Source organism: Antedon mediterranea, chromosome 6 (assembly GCF_964355755.1).
Source record: "Antedon mediterranea chromosome 6, ecAntMedi1.1, whole genome shotgun sequence".
NCBI lineage: Eukaryota > Metazoa > Echinodermata > Crinoidea > Comatulida > Antedonidae > Antedon > Antedon mediterranea.
The window spans coordinates 20,324,409-20,340,656 of NC_092675.1; the positions used below are offsets into that span (position 1 = coordinate 20,324,409).

At 33.7% G+C, this 16,248-nt stretch overlaps 1 pseudogene; it reads left to right on the forward strand.

Annotated features, from left to right (window-relative positions):
• Positions 1-16,248, forward strand: part of LOC140052468 (uncharacterized) — a 62,807-nt pseudogene that overhangs the window by 45,455 nt on the left and 1,104 nt on the right.

Below are 16,248 nucleotides of genomic sequence, written 5' to 3' on the forward strand. Positions count from 1 at the left end.
GAGAAGACATTCGAGAATACACACAGGAGAGACACCATATGAATGTGAACATTGTAAAAAGAAATTCAACCAGATTGGGAATTTGAGAAGACATTTTAGAATACACACAGGAGAGACACCATATGAATGTGAACATTGTGGGACGAAATTCAAACAGAATGACGATCTGAAAAAAACATTTGAGAATACACACAGAAGAGACACCATATGAATGTGAACATTGTGGGATGAAATTCAACCAGAATGACGATCTGAAAAAAACATTTGAGAATACACACAGGAGAGACACCATATGAATGTGAACATTGTGGAAAGAAATTTAAAGATAAAAGTAATTTGAGGAAACATTACACACAGGAGAGACACCATATGAATGTGAACATTGTGGGAAGAAATTTAACCATATTGAGAGTTTGAAAACTCATTTAAGAATACACACAGGAGAGACACCATATGAATGTGAACATTGTGGGAAGAAATTTAACCAGATTGAGAGTTTGAAAACTCATTTAAGAATACACACAGGAGAGACACCATATGAATGTGAACATTGTGGAAAGAAATTTAACCAGATTGAGAGTTTAAAAACTCATTTAAGAATACACACAGGAGAGACACCATATGAATGTGAACATTGTGGAAAGAAATTCAACCAGAATTGGAATTTGAAAAGACATATGAGAATACACACAGGAGAGACACCATATGAATGTGAACATTGTGGAAAGAAATGTAACCAGATTGAGAGTTTGAAAACTCATTTGAGAATACACACAGGAGAGACACCATTTTAATGTGACCATTGTGGGAAGAAATTCAACCAGATTGGGAGTTTGAGAAGACATTTGAGAATACACACAGGAGAGACACCATATGAATGTGAACATTGTGGGAAGAAATTCAACCAGATTGGGAGTTTGAGAAGACATATGAGAATACACACAGGAGAGACACCATATGAATGTGAACATTGTGGAAATAAATTAAAAGACATTGATAATCTGAAAAAACATTTGAGAATGCACACAGAAGAGACATCATATGAATGTGAACATTGTGGGAAGAAATTCAACCAGAATGACGATATGAAAAAAACATTTGAAAATACACACAGGAGAGACACTTGTATGAATGTGAACATTGTGAAAAGAAATTAAAAGACATTGATAATCTGAAAAAACATTTGAGAATGCACACAGAAGAGACATCATATGAATGTGAACATTGTGGGAAAAAATTCAACCAGAATGACGATTTCAAAAAAGATTTTAAAAAACATCTGAGAGTACACACAGAAGAGACACCATATGAATGTAAACATTGTGAGAAGAAATTTAACCAGAATGACAATCTTAAAAAAGATTTGAAAATACACACAGGAGAGACACCATATGATTGTGAACATTGTTGAAAGAAATTCAACCAGAATGACTATCTGAAAAAACATTTAAAAAATACACACAGGAGAGAGACCATAATATGAATGTGAACATTGTGGAAAGAAATTCAACCAGAAAGGACATTTGAGAAGACTTTGAAAATACACACAGGAGAGACACCATATGAATGTGAACATAAAAAGAAATTCAAACTTCAAAGCAATCTGAAAATACATTTGAGAATACATATAACACACAGGAGAGACACCATATGAATGTGAACTGTGGAAAGAAATTCAAGTACAAATGGAGTTTGAGAAGACATTGGAGAATACACACAAGAGAGACACCATTTGAATGTGAACATTGTGGAAATAAATTTAACCAGATTGAGAGTTTGAGAAGATATTTGAGAATACACACAGGAGAGACACCATATGAATGTGAACATTGTGGGAAGAAATTTAACCAGATTGGGAGTTTGAGAAGATATTTGAGAATACACACAGGAGAGACACCATATGAATGTGAACATTGTGGAAAGAAATGTAACCAGATTGAGAGTTTGAAAACTCATTTGAGAATACACACAGGAGAGACACCATTTTAATGTGACCACTGTGGGAAGAAATTCAACCAGATTGGGAGTTTGAGAAGATATTTGAGAATACACACAGGAGAGACACCATATGAATGTGAACATTGTGGGATGAAATTCAACCAGAATGACGATATGAAAAAAACATTTGAAAATACACACAGGAGAGACACTTGTATGAATGTGAACATTGTGAAAAGAAATTAAAAGACATTGATAATCTGAAAAAACATTTGAGAATGCACACAGAAGAGACATCATATGAATGTGAACATTGTGGGAAGAAATTCAACCAAAATGACGATTTCAAAAAAGATTTTAAAAAACATCTGAGAGTACACACAGAAGAGACACCATATGAATGTAAACATTGTGAGAAGAAATTCAACCAGAATGACAATCTTAAAAAAGATTTGAAAATACACACAGGAGAGACACCATATGATTGTGAACATTGTTGAAAGAAATTCAACCAGAATGACTATCTGAAAAAACATTTAAAAAATACACACAGGAGAGAGACCATAATATGAATGTGAACATTGTGGAAAGAAATTCAACCAGAAAGGACATTTGAGAAGACTTTGAAAATAGACACAGGAGAGACACCATATGAATGTGAACATAAAAAGAAATTCAAACTTCAAAGCAATCTGAAAATACATTTGAGAATACATATAACACACAGGAGAGACACCATATGAATGTGAACTGTGGAAAGAAATTCAAGTACAAATGGAGTTTGAGAAGACATTGGAGAATACACACAGGAGAGACACCATTTGAATGTGAACATTGTGGAAATAAATTTAACCAGATTGAGAGTTTAAAAACTCATTTAAGAATACACACAGGAGAGACACCATATGAATGTGAACTGTGGAAAGAAATTCAAGTACAAATGGAGTTTGAGAAGACATTGGAGAATACACACAGGAGAGACACCATATGAATGTGAACATTGTAAAATGAAATTCAACTTGATTGGGAATTTGAGAAGACGTTCGAAAATACACACAGGAGAGACACCATATGAATGTGAACATTGTAAAAAGAAATTCAACTTGATTGGGAATTTGGGAAGACATTTGAGAATACACACAGGAGAGACGCGATATGAATGTGAACATTGTAAAAAGAAATTCAACTTTGGGAATTTGAGAAGACATTTGAGAATACACACAGGAGAGACACCATATGAATGTGAACATTGTAAAAAGAAATTCAACCAGATTGGGAATTTGAGAAGACATTTTAGAATACACACAGGAGAGACACCATATGAATGTGAACATTGTGGGAAGAAATTCAAACAGAATGGGCACTTAAAAGCTCAAATGAGAGTGCACACAGGAAAAAAATCAAAAAATCATAATGGCAGGAGAAAACATTTGAGAGTGCACACAGGAGAGACATCTTAAACATTGTGGGAAGGAATTGTTCATTGATAATTAAGTTTTGTGATCTTTTTTCTCTTTAATTGTTTTATATTTTCAATATCATTGAATATTATAGTATAGGCCTAACTAAAATATCTTATCAGCTCTGTCTACACTATCAAACTTTATGAGACTAAAACGTGTAGGCATAGCTTTAGAGAACTTTTTTGTAATTGTTTTTTTTCTTTTGATGTTTTATTTTCTGTTTAAAAATAAGTTTTTTTGAGCTGTGATCGTTAAAATTTTATATTTGTTGCATATTTTATATATGTTTGTTGAATTCAACATAAAGATATTGTATGATGTGTTTATGAATAAATATACAGTACCTTGAATTATTATATTGTGGGTTTTTCTCGATATACCTTCATCCTTTAAATCTTTTAGAAAAAAAAGCACCATTATTATAAAGAAGGTCCATCTGTTTTTATTTTGTGAATATTCTGTGAGACTTGACTAAAAAAACCATGTTTTGTGGCATATGATGTCATCGTATGTACAGTAAGCTAATGTGAGCCTTTTCTCCATGATTACTTTAGTATGCGAACTCAACCAATCCAATTCTTGAAATTTAAGAAATTATTGTAAAAGATATAGTAACACTTTATAAAAACTTTTTTGAAATTATTTATTACAATAATGCATATGTATTTAAACAAATAGAGAGACTAGGCATCGGAATCTTTGCACATTTCTGTTTCTGACATGGTAACGTAAATATTCTTAAAATTGAGGGCGCCAAACATAAAAAATTTAGGAGATCGAAAGGAAGCGGGAAGTCCCAAAGAAAAACAAAATTATGGTGTGCTCCCTTCTAGCACGATATGGCTCTCTCACAGCCATGGGGGTACCACGACATCAAATGCTTTGATGTTAACGCCTTATGATGTGTGGGGGGTGGGGGGGGGGGGGACGTTTAAATCTGTGAACCCTAAACACAGAAGCTCGCATAGCTTTAACTCTATTCCACTGACCGACAGGATCAATTCGATCCCATGCACTCGTGTTATCAACATGACGCTCTGCCACCCTCTAGTTTATCGCAAGGCTAAAACTAGATTCGTTTTTTGTCAAAATTACGTCATGAAAATGCAAATTTATGACGTAATGATTAGTATGAAGCGCGTATAATACTATACTATTGTCACCCTTCATTACTCGTGCACATTGTTGCATAACGGATAGTTCTCTATTAACTATCGTTTGAATTCTCTCAATTCTAATAGCTGGGGTTCAACGATTCTCTACGGATTTAAAAAAAAAAGTAAATATAAATTGTTTTTCTCTGATTTTGAAGGAGAGATATTTAGAGAGTCAAGTTAATTTAGGATATATATATTTCCATATTTCTAACTGCAGGCTGGTATACATTAAACATAGAGAAAGTATTCAAATTGTCATTAGGGTAGCCACGCCTCCAGTATGGCATGGTCCCTCCTTCTGGTTATCTGAGGGCGAACGTCACTTCAGTGTTGGCAGCTGGCGATAATTTTAATACACTGTTTTGTACATCGACTATAAACAAATGATTATGAAACGGTAGACAATTCCGTTTAGACATTTATTAGCTGTAATTTTGGTCGAAATGAAAGAGAAACTTTCAAGAAACAACCAAGAAAACCTCACCTTTCACTGTGTTTAGTGTTTTCATTGCTTACGTTTCATCAGGGAGTTATAAATGTTATACCTCCCTGGTTTCATCATCGATTGTTTCAGTCTGTTCATGGCCGTGAGTAGGCCTACCGTAATGTGAAACAAGCTGTAATTATTTGTTTTTAATGAGAGCAATGACGACTACATCCCGATCAAATAATTTATTTATAAAAATCGGCGGACCAGCCCGAAACGTTGCAGTGACTGCTGCAGGTCAGGGGATGTTAGACATCATTTAATGTACAGCTCTCATTTTTCTAAAAAGAGACACCCCGGTAGACGGACCAAAAAATCTAAAACATTTGCGGCAAAATGACGTCAAAAGGCGGCTTATCAAGTATCTTGTGTGTACTGTCAAGCCGCTGCTGTTAAAGTTCCACGTCATTCATTTTGCTGTCATAGTCCTGAATGTATTCTTAAAGATGTATTGTCCCCCAAAAACATGATTTATTAAATCAGACTTTGAATACGTTATTTTTTAGTTTTAATAAAGTTAATCACTTCCGTAGAAAAAAAAACGAAAAAAAAAAATGTTTTCACTTATAAAAATGACAAAATAAATGGTTAAATTCAACCAAAAATCCATTGGCTGGCAGCCAAATTAACAATTTTTTTTCCTTTAAATTATTAAATTTTTTAAGGTAAATACATTTTTTTCGATCTGATTTTTTGGTAAATGTGGATAACTATTTTGTGACATTGGAATATTCAACAACAAAAAATGTCAATAATTATTTTTTTAAGGGGACAATACATATTTAATATGTGAAAAATGTTTCCAGATTATAATATTTTGGCAAAATTGCCACGACCGGTTCTAAAAAAGTTTTATCAAGTCAACTTTATTCCAGTTTCCGTACCGAACACTAGTGCTGCACACAAACAGTTTATTCCAAAAATAAAACTTTATTTTCAAATACATATATTATATATACAACGATATATTTAGTGTAGACAACACAATAAAACATTCTTAATATCAGGTAAAAAACAATACTGTTTCTTAATTGCTGTCCTAATGCAAATAAACACATAATAATAATTACATACACCCTGTATATTAGTACTTAAAATATCGATAGGGGTTTTCAGTTGTTGGAGCATACTGTACATTCTGGAAACTTAATTATAAAAAGATTTTTTTAAACACATTTATTATAAATTTGTTCAATACACGCCCTTATATTGGAAGGTATGCTTGGGTGAATTAATTTGAAAAATCATTTTAAAAATAGGCCACGTACCAAATTATAACATTACATAAACTCATTACAAAAATACATTTATAGAAAATATTCAAAATAGCCTATAAGGAAGATTAGGAGCTTTTTTTCCGTTAGGGTCCTTTCATGTGACTTATCAGGATTTAATCCAAATACTCAAAAAAACTGTTTTTGTCTTTGTGAAATCGTTTAGTCTTAAAGAGATGGATATATTGTTTACTGTAATATTTCTGAATACGCAAACATGAATAGTAGCATCAAATACTTGGGTAACATATGGTAAGAAATGGTTGTTTTAAGAAAAAAAAAAAAAGGGGGGGTGTATAAAGGTATAAAGCACACATGCAGTGTGGGTTTTTTGTTCGAATTTAATCTAAAAACCAAATAGTAATAAATAATGTAATTAAAACTACATCACTTGTGTAGTGGCGTGGACGAATGTAAAAATAGGAAAGTTTGCACTTTGTTCGTTACACAAACTTATACATTTTGCGCATCCACCACGAGTAAATAACGGAATTGCACTGGGAAGGGTTTTAATACTACATCTAAATTAATTAATTATCTGCCATCTTTGATCCAATCTAAATTTTCCACTCTTAGCTGTTCGTTTTACAAATAGTACATATTTTTGCTATCACACGCGCCAATACCATGGGGTATCATAAGGGAATCTACCTATAGTAAATCAATGTAGACCTATGGATGACATTTTTCCGAAAGAAATTGATATAGGCTACCACGGTACTCGCATCTGGTGTAATATGCCTATTGCGACATTCAGACGGCTTTTTACTATATTGGATAAATGGAACGTGTTTTATTTATTATTATTTTGATTAAACTAAAGCCACCCAAAAACTAAAAGCCATCCTGCTATAAAGCACTGATCATTTCTTCGTCGTCTAAGTTTGTAAAGGGGTTCTCAAGTGGTGTAGGCTACATGGGTTCTCGAGTGGTTAACATGTAGCTGTCCCTGCTCAACGCAGAATTGCGACACAACGCGATATCATCACTAGATTGGATTGTCTTAAAGGGTAATTCCAGGCATTTTTTTTAAGGGGGGATTATTTCACGATGCGCGTTGTTCTTTACCGCTGACGAATAATAAAGTGGGGTTATTTAAAGTTTATATTTTATAAATTTTATCCCTGGAGTTACTTTAATTTTAATGCTTTTGTGAACGTCTTTCATCGTAGCCTTCGCATTTTATATTTTTACATCAACCCAACCCCTTCCCCCCGCAAAACCCACGAATTTCCGATGTAACTAGCTAGTCGCAATAAATATTTGTTATTATTAATGCCGCGAAGTATCCGGTGTAATGCACTCGAGGTATCTTCTTCTCTCGAGTCGATAGGCCTTAGGGTTAATTTTTAAAACAGCAAAGTCGACAACGAAACTCCGCTGAATACATGATATTTAGCAAGTGCCTGGGGAAATTATGATCAATTCTGCAGTGTTTTCTATTATTTTAGTTAATTTATAAAGAAAGACACTTTATCTCACAAAAGCCGACTTTTCAACAGTCACGTAAACTTAAAACGGTTAAAGAAAACTCATTTTCGTGGCCAGCAGGGTGTGTAAAACTTGTAGAATAGGCTTAGAATATTATGCTTAATGATGCGCTTTAATATTTGACTTGTACTGAATATTCGTCGTATAATAGAAAATAATTCGATTCTCAAACAAAATCCGTTCGTGAACACGGACCACCACGACTCTTAATTTTAGCGGTGGTGGTCTCTAGTCGACACTACTCTAACATTTGGCAAGTAGAATTTAAAATACACTGAATCTTTGGTGCGAACAAAATAAAGAAACGGCCTCTATTCTCGTCATCTAACTTGTCTTCATCAGTGATAGTGGTTACCTTGATTCTGCTTACCTATGTTGACGTTACTTGAATATTCAAGTACAACATTGGTTCTATTGTAATATAATATAATAATATAACAATTTATATAGCGCACATATACACTAAAAGTGCTCAAGACGCTATTACAATTGAAGTGAATACGCCCAGAAAATGTAGCACGAGAAAACCGACGTCACAGTAACACCACGAGACTAAAATCTAGGCCAAATTTCAGGGGTAGCAAGCGTGTATAAAAATCTGAATGTTCATGCAGTATTATGTTTTACAATTACGACGAATACATTTAAAGTTAGACGATGTATTCCTAGTCCGCAAGTCATATAACTCGGTTCCTATTTTTGGACGAAAGCGCACCGCCAGTAATTTGACCAATCACGTCACGATGGATCATCCGAATTGTCGCTTGTGATTGGTCAATTCACAATCCCGTTACGCCTATGTCACACCTTGCGTTCAAATAGGAACTAAGCTTGTACGGTACTTATTTGTAAAGTTTTTTTTTGTGTATTTATTCCGCATTGCTGTTCGCCTTAAAATGTTGTTCGATCATCTGCGATATGCACAATATCATAATGGCATCAAATTTATGAATGTGATCGAGTGGGTATACTGTAGGCCTACCAGTGAGTCTTTTTTTTTAAACCATAGACCTACATTTCTTCTTTTTTTCTTCTTCGCCGTTTTAACTTAATTGAAACAGACTAAAGCTATAACTATGAAATTAATTAATGATAAAATTATCGAACTGAAAAACAGAATTAATATTCTTGTAGGCCTCCATACTGTTGCATTTGTTGATACACATAAAACGAAGTAACGTTTCCAAAAAACATGACATTAACGTATTGGAAATGGAAAAACACACCTATTAAAAGTTTTATTCAAAGTGTATTGTCCACTAGGCAAATGTTTTATTTCGCGAGAACGCAATGCGTATAAATATTTTCATCTATTGTGCTTTTTGACACGAAAAAATGACATACCGACGTACCTAACATCAGAGTTCATAGGATGTTCGATTCGCGGAAATATATCGCTTTGTGAAAAACGAACCCCCGACATACGTGTGTTAACACGACGCTCAGACGACTGAGCTAAATTACTGATCATTTTATCAATTACGTAATACACGTATAAATAGACTTTTATCAGCTTTTCAGTCATGTACTTGGTGGCGTAACGGGTAATGCTCAGTTTTGAGTGCTATCGGCTGGGGTTCGAACCTCGACGGATATTTTTTTTTTATGAATATTGGTTTTTTTTTAAAAGAGAGATAGTGACACTGTATTGTCAAATATGGATGGCACCATACCGGTAAGTATTCAAATATGCTTAATCGATGTAAAAATACTTTTAAAATAATAATTCATCAATTCTCATCTTTTTCTTATCTCGTAAAAACTTTTATTACAATTCCTTGGAAGTCATAAATAATACATCACCTGAAACCTGTAATAATATAAAATATTACACATTTTCTGTATGTAGTTTTAAGCGTATACGTACACACATTCTCATGTGTATGTCATTGCGTAAACATTGTGATGACAGCCTGGTTATGAAGACGTGTCACATGACAATCACAGTAAAATATTCACAAACCAATCCGATCGGCCTACACATTCAATGTCATTTCATTTCATTTCATTTATTTATTTCACTTTACAACTATATAAATATACAGTGGAGGAGCCTAAAAGAAAGCAAAGCTTGTGGTGAATAGGCTTCTCAAAACAAAACAAAAATAAAATAGAAATAATATATAACACAATTAGAAACTCCAAAAAACAACAATTTAACTAATATCTTTTCTCTAACACATAAGTTTAAAACTAAAAAACAAGTAAAAAATAGATTATATAAATTATTTTAAAAATATCCAAATATGTCATTAATAAAAGAATTTACAAAGAACCTTCAACCAATAATAGTTTAAATTGACGTTAAATAAAGCACCGTCCGTACGTATACACTTGTTGATGTGTATAAACGCACACCGTCACTGCGTACGTATACGCCTATGAATGACAGCCTCGTTATGAAGACGTGTCACATGACAAACGTCTTCAAATATTCACAAACATTCCACCAATCAACTTAGTGACTTATTTCTATTTTATATCACTGTGCTCCACTGTTGCTAAATTTGGTCCACTGAACAAGTTACCGTAGTACTATTTCTATTTCGGAAGTAAATAAAGGCATAAATGGCGCTCCGTAGAAGTAGAGAATGTTCGATCGTCGAAATGACACTCTGAATATACCTCCACATTTTGGGGATTTGGCGTTACTGTATTTTTCCCAATCTGAGACAGGCTACAGTACAGCATAATTTAAATTCAACGCTGACCAAAGAAGGAAGGATATTGACATTATCAATTGACAATGTTATTGTTATATCATATTTGTTTCTCAATCTTTAAATAAAATTACCAGGATTGGTGACATTTATGGAAACTTGCGTCGTCAACTCAGAGATAGTCATTCATTTTCCGTCCGGGTACGACGGTAAGTAAGGCCACAGTTACTTGTTGCATCATGATGGAGTAATCTTCACTCCATGCTTGTGGTGGTATACTCGCTGCCTCCTGCTACCAGGCGATGTGAAAATTGTACTCGCGTCCAATAACGACAATGGCCTTTATTTATTCGCGCGTTATTTATTACCGTTCTGCATTTTATGGCATTATCAATCAATCAACTTATCAATCAATATTGAAACACTAGTTATAGTTTATTAATTAATTAATGTTTGCGAGGAAAAAAAAGTATAAAATACACCACTAAACAATGTGTCCACATATACTGAGAGATACCTAAAACAAGCATGGCAATTTCGAAATGATTCACTGAATTCCATGACTCAATAACTATGTTATCTACATTGCTACATTAAGTAAATTGAAAAAAGTGGGGGGGGGGGGGGGGGAGGGGAGGAGTTGGGGGTGTCTCGTAATAAGCTGTGTTTATCAGTTGATTTTATTTTATACACTTTTACTATATCTTGTTTTGTATTCATTGTGTAAAGTAATGATCTACTGTATGTATCGATGTAAATTGGGGGTGGGGGGGGGGGGTAGGATAGGGGTTGATAGTTGCTTTTGCCTTTTTTTACTTTTCTGTTAATTGTTATATTTTATATTGTAAAGGATGCACCTTTGTGCTAAGTGTGCCACCGATCTAAAGGTGTCATTCCAAATAAATAAATAAAAATAATACTTCTATATTAAAAATCATATAATCAATCAAGCCATCAAAATATAACCAAGCCTCACCAGTAAAAATTGAAAATTATACAAAATGGAATATTATGGAGGGTATATATGAAAATATTGTTGAAAAGTGATATTGTACTTTGAATCTTGGTGGCAACCTAATTATAGCTTTAACCATGGAGGTATTTTATACCTCCATGCTTTAACATTAATAAATACTGTATGTCTATTGTATAACTTTAAAAAAGAAATCACAGATATATAGGAAATAATGTTTCTTTGAAGGAATAAAATGTATAGGCCTATACTTGATGTCGAACTTTCCAGACGGGTATATCGCTTTAAGCGATGCATACGCATCAACCAAAGACGAGGTTGAAACATCAGATTCCCTTATGTAAAGAAATGTCTTATCACTGTTCATTCAAAACAGAGATACTCAAACACATTTATTTATTTTATTTGTTCTTTCTTTAAACTGAAATACACTTTCAATACAAATCTACTGATTTCCAAAGTGGTTCAGTAAACATATTTACAACAAAAATAAAATATAAAAGAAAAACAAAAAGAAAGAAAACCGATATAAAACTATTTACAATTGTGAAGGTAAAAAGGTTAATACATATATGTTTTCTATAGTGAAGATTTAAAAGTTGTCAAAGACATATTATGGAGTTCTGATTTTATGTTATTTGATAGAGAATTCCATAGTTTAGTTGATCTATAAACAAAAGTTCTTTTATTTTAGCCTGAGAGTTATTCCATGAAGTCATTATTACACATATACCCAAGCACATTATCTATGTATTTTCCACTCTGTCTGATCTAATTAATACCCCTTTTTTTTACACTGCCAAGCTATGTGAAAGTGTTCTCTTCTTTTTATTGTATAGGTTTGCAGGTTTAATTTTTGTTTTAGTCATAGTCAATTAGTGTAGTGTAGTACAGTATATGAGGTTCTACAGCTAATTAAATATGCAAGGTCTTGTACTCACACCTCATAAATATTGGGCAGGTATGTAAACAAAGACAGATATCATGTATCAAGTTATCTTAATCTCTAGAATTCACTTCTATTAGAACATCAGTGCTGTGAACATCATAGTCTTTTCTGCAGAGTTTATTTAAAATTAACATTACCAAAACTCAATTTTGTAATTTGTTAACTGTAAGTAAAATCAATATTACAATTTTCTTGTTGATTTAACTATGTAGGTTTATGTAATGATTTAGTTTGTATTATTAACATACAGAACAGCATGTACAGTGTCACAAACACAATGTAATGGTGTGGCCAATCAGATTATAAGGGACATAAATTATTTTGGACTAGTAGGTTAGGACTAGTAGGTTAGGACTAGTAGGTTAGGACTAGCAGGTTAGGACTAGTAGTTGAACCTGAATGAATGGCATACTGTTACAGTGTTTTGTATAATTATTTTAGAAGGGAGAACCTGTACCTCATTAACAGTCAATGTATAAGGGTTGCAGTGTTGCGTATGTCTTTTCTTTTTGCAATTTGTAAATTTGTAATTTTTATCTTTTATTTTAAAATGTGTGGAGAAACTAATAAAACAAACAAACAAACAAAACTTTTACTTAAACCCGGTCATTCCTTGTCTTAAATGTACGTTTTATTTTATGGTAATTTTAACCATTCAAAGATGAAATTTGTTATCGCAATAGGACCATAGAGTTATTTTTACATTAAATGTAGTTTTTGACCTTAAATTGGATTTAAAAAACGTACTACTGTAGGAATGGGACTTTAAACCAAACTTGTGTCATGTCCAGATAAATTTCCATTTCACACCTGATTCAGAACCCGGAAAGTGTCAGACACTGGTTGCGTGTATTTACACTGCAAAATACTAACCCGTGTAAATGTTCTAGATTAATTGAAATATCGCCCTCTCACGCATGAAGAGAGACCCTGTAACGGTCTGCTCATTATCACCTTACTTTTTTTATGGCAATACAAACAAATTGTGTTTACTCGTGAAAAATAATATTTCTGAAAAAAAATAACGAATAAATAACTATACATTTAATTATTTAATATGTGAAAAAAGAAAAAAAATCTTTCTTAATTGTATGTAAATTAAATACTATAGTGAGCAAGGATAGCAACCAACCGGAAAAAATATGCAGGACTGTTTACACCGCGAATACGCAAGTACATAAGTTCGTTCCAGGTTGACTTGATGCGGAATACATTGCGCATCACTTAAGGGCCTTTCACACCTTTTCCGGCATGGTTCTGGTTTGGCGAATCGAACAGCAATGTTTCGTTTTCACTATGCTCCACATGGCTATGCGCCAATCGATATGTGCATGGCCGCGTAAAAATGAAACATTGGCTTTGCCAGCGCCAGACTGGAACCGTGCAGATGGGCCCTTTACCCGTGTGGTTCAGCGACCGCGTTGACTTTTTACCTTGTTTAAACCGGCCTGAATTTCTGCGTCCCAGGTACAATTTGGGTTACTTAATTCTGGATCAACTTGATTTGAGTTGTTATTTGTCCTAGACTCCTACTGTAAATTCAAACTATACTTTCAAATGATGTTTTTATTTACAATATAATTTTGTACACAATTTTAATTTCAGTGATTTTTTTTTATGAATGGTAGGTAATTTCTTTTTTTCAGTGACTTCTTGAGAGTGTACCAATACCCAGCGGTGGACAGCCGGGGCAAGTCAGGCTTACAGTACTTATGCCATCTATGAATAATGAATTTATACAAATGTGAACATTGTGGAGATAAACTTCAAACACACCAAGAGTTTAAATTTCTTCGATGTCAAGTGAACGTTGTCAGACTTTGTCTAGATTTAAATAGTGGATGGAGCAGACATTTGGGAGAGTACACAGAAGAGACGCCATATGAATGTGTACATTGTGGAAAGAAATTCAACCAGAATGACGATCTGAAAAAACATATGAGAATACACACAGGAGAGAAACCATATGAATGTGAACATTGTGGGAAGAAATTCAACCAGAATGACGATCTGAAAAAACATATGAGAATACACAAAGAAGAGACACCATATGAATGTGAACATTGTGGGAAGAAATTCAACCGGAATGACGATCTGAAAAAACATACGAGAATACACACAGGAGAGAAACCATATGAATGTGAACATTGTGGGAAGAAGTTTAACCAGAGTGACGATCTGAAAAGACATATGAGAATACACACAGGAGAGAAACCATATGAATGTGAACATTGTGGGAAGAAATTCAACCAGAATGACGATCTGAAAAAACATATGAGAATACACACAGGAGAGAAACCATATGAATGTGAACATTGTGGAAAGAAGTTTAACCAGAGTGATGATCTAAAAAAACATTTGAAAATACACACCAGAGAGACAACATATGAATGTGAACCTTGTGGGAAGAAATTCAACCGGAATGACAGTTTGAAAAAACATATGAGAATACACACAGGAGAGAAACCATATGAATGTGAACATTGTGGGAAGAAATTTAACCGGAATGACAGTTTGAAAAAACATATGAGAATACACACAGGAGAGAAACCATATGAATGTGAACATTGTGGGAAGAAATTCAACCAGAATGACGATCTGAAAAAACATATGAGAATACACACAGGAGAGAAACCATATGAATGTGAACATTGTGGGAAGAAATTTAACCGGAATGACAGTTTGAAAAAACATATGAGAATACACACAGGAGAGAAACCATATGAATATGAACATTGTGGGAAGAAATTCAACCAGAATGACGATCTGAAAAAACATATGAGAATACACACAGGAGAGAAACCATATGAATGTGAACCTTGTGGGAAGAAATTTAACCGGAATGACAGTTTGAAAAAACATATGAGAATACACACAGGAGAGAAACCATATGAATGTGAACATTGTGGGAAGAAATTCAACCAGAATGACAATTTGAAAATTCATTTGAGAATACACACAGGAGAGAAACCATATGAATGTGAACATTGTGGGAAGAAATTCAACCACATTGGGAATTTGAAAATTCATTTGAGAATACACACAGGAGAGAAACCATATGAATGTGAACATTGTGGGAAGAAATTCAACCACATTGGGAATTTGAGAATTCATTTGAGAATACACACAGGAGAGAAACCATATGAATGTGAACATTGTGGGAAGAAATTCAACCAGATTGGGCATTTGAAAATTCATTTGAGAATACACACAGGAGAGAAACCATATGAATGTGAACATTGTGGGAAGAAATTCAACCGGAATGACGATCTGAAAAAACATACGAGAATACACACAGGAGAGAAACCATATGAATGTGAACATTGTGGGAAGAAATTCAACCAGATTGGGCATTTGAAAATTCATTTGGGAATACACACAGGAGAGAAACCATATGAATGTGAACATTGTGGGAAGAAATTCAACCGGAATGACGATCTGAAAAAACATACGAGAAAACACACAGGAGAGAAACCATATGAATGTGAACATTGTGGGAAGAAATTCAACCACATTGGGAATTTGAAAATTCATTTGAGAATACACACAGGAGAGAAACCATATGAATGTGAACAATGTGGGAAGAAATTCAACCGGAATTGGCATTTGAAAAGACATATCAGAATACACACAGGAGAGAAACCATATGAATGTGAACATTGTGGGAAGAAATTCAACCGTATTGGGAATTTAAAAATTCATTTGAGAATACACACAGGAGAGAAACTATATGAATGTGAACATTGTGGGAAGAAATTCAACCAGAATGACGATCTGAAAAAACATGAGAATACACACAGGAGAGAAACCATATGAATGTGAAGTGGGAAGAAATTCAACCGGAATGACGATCTGA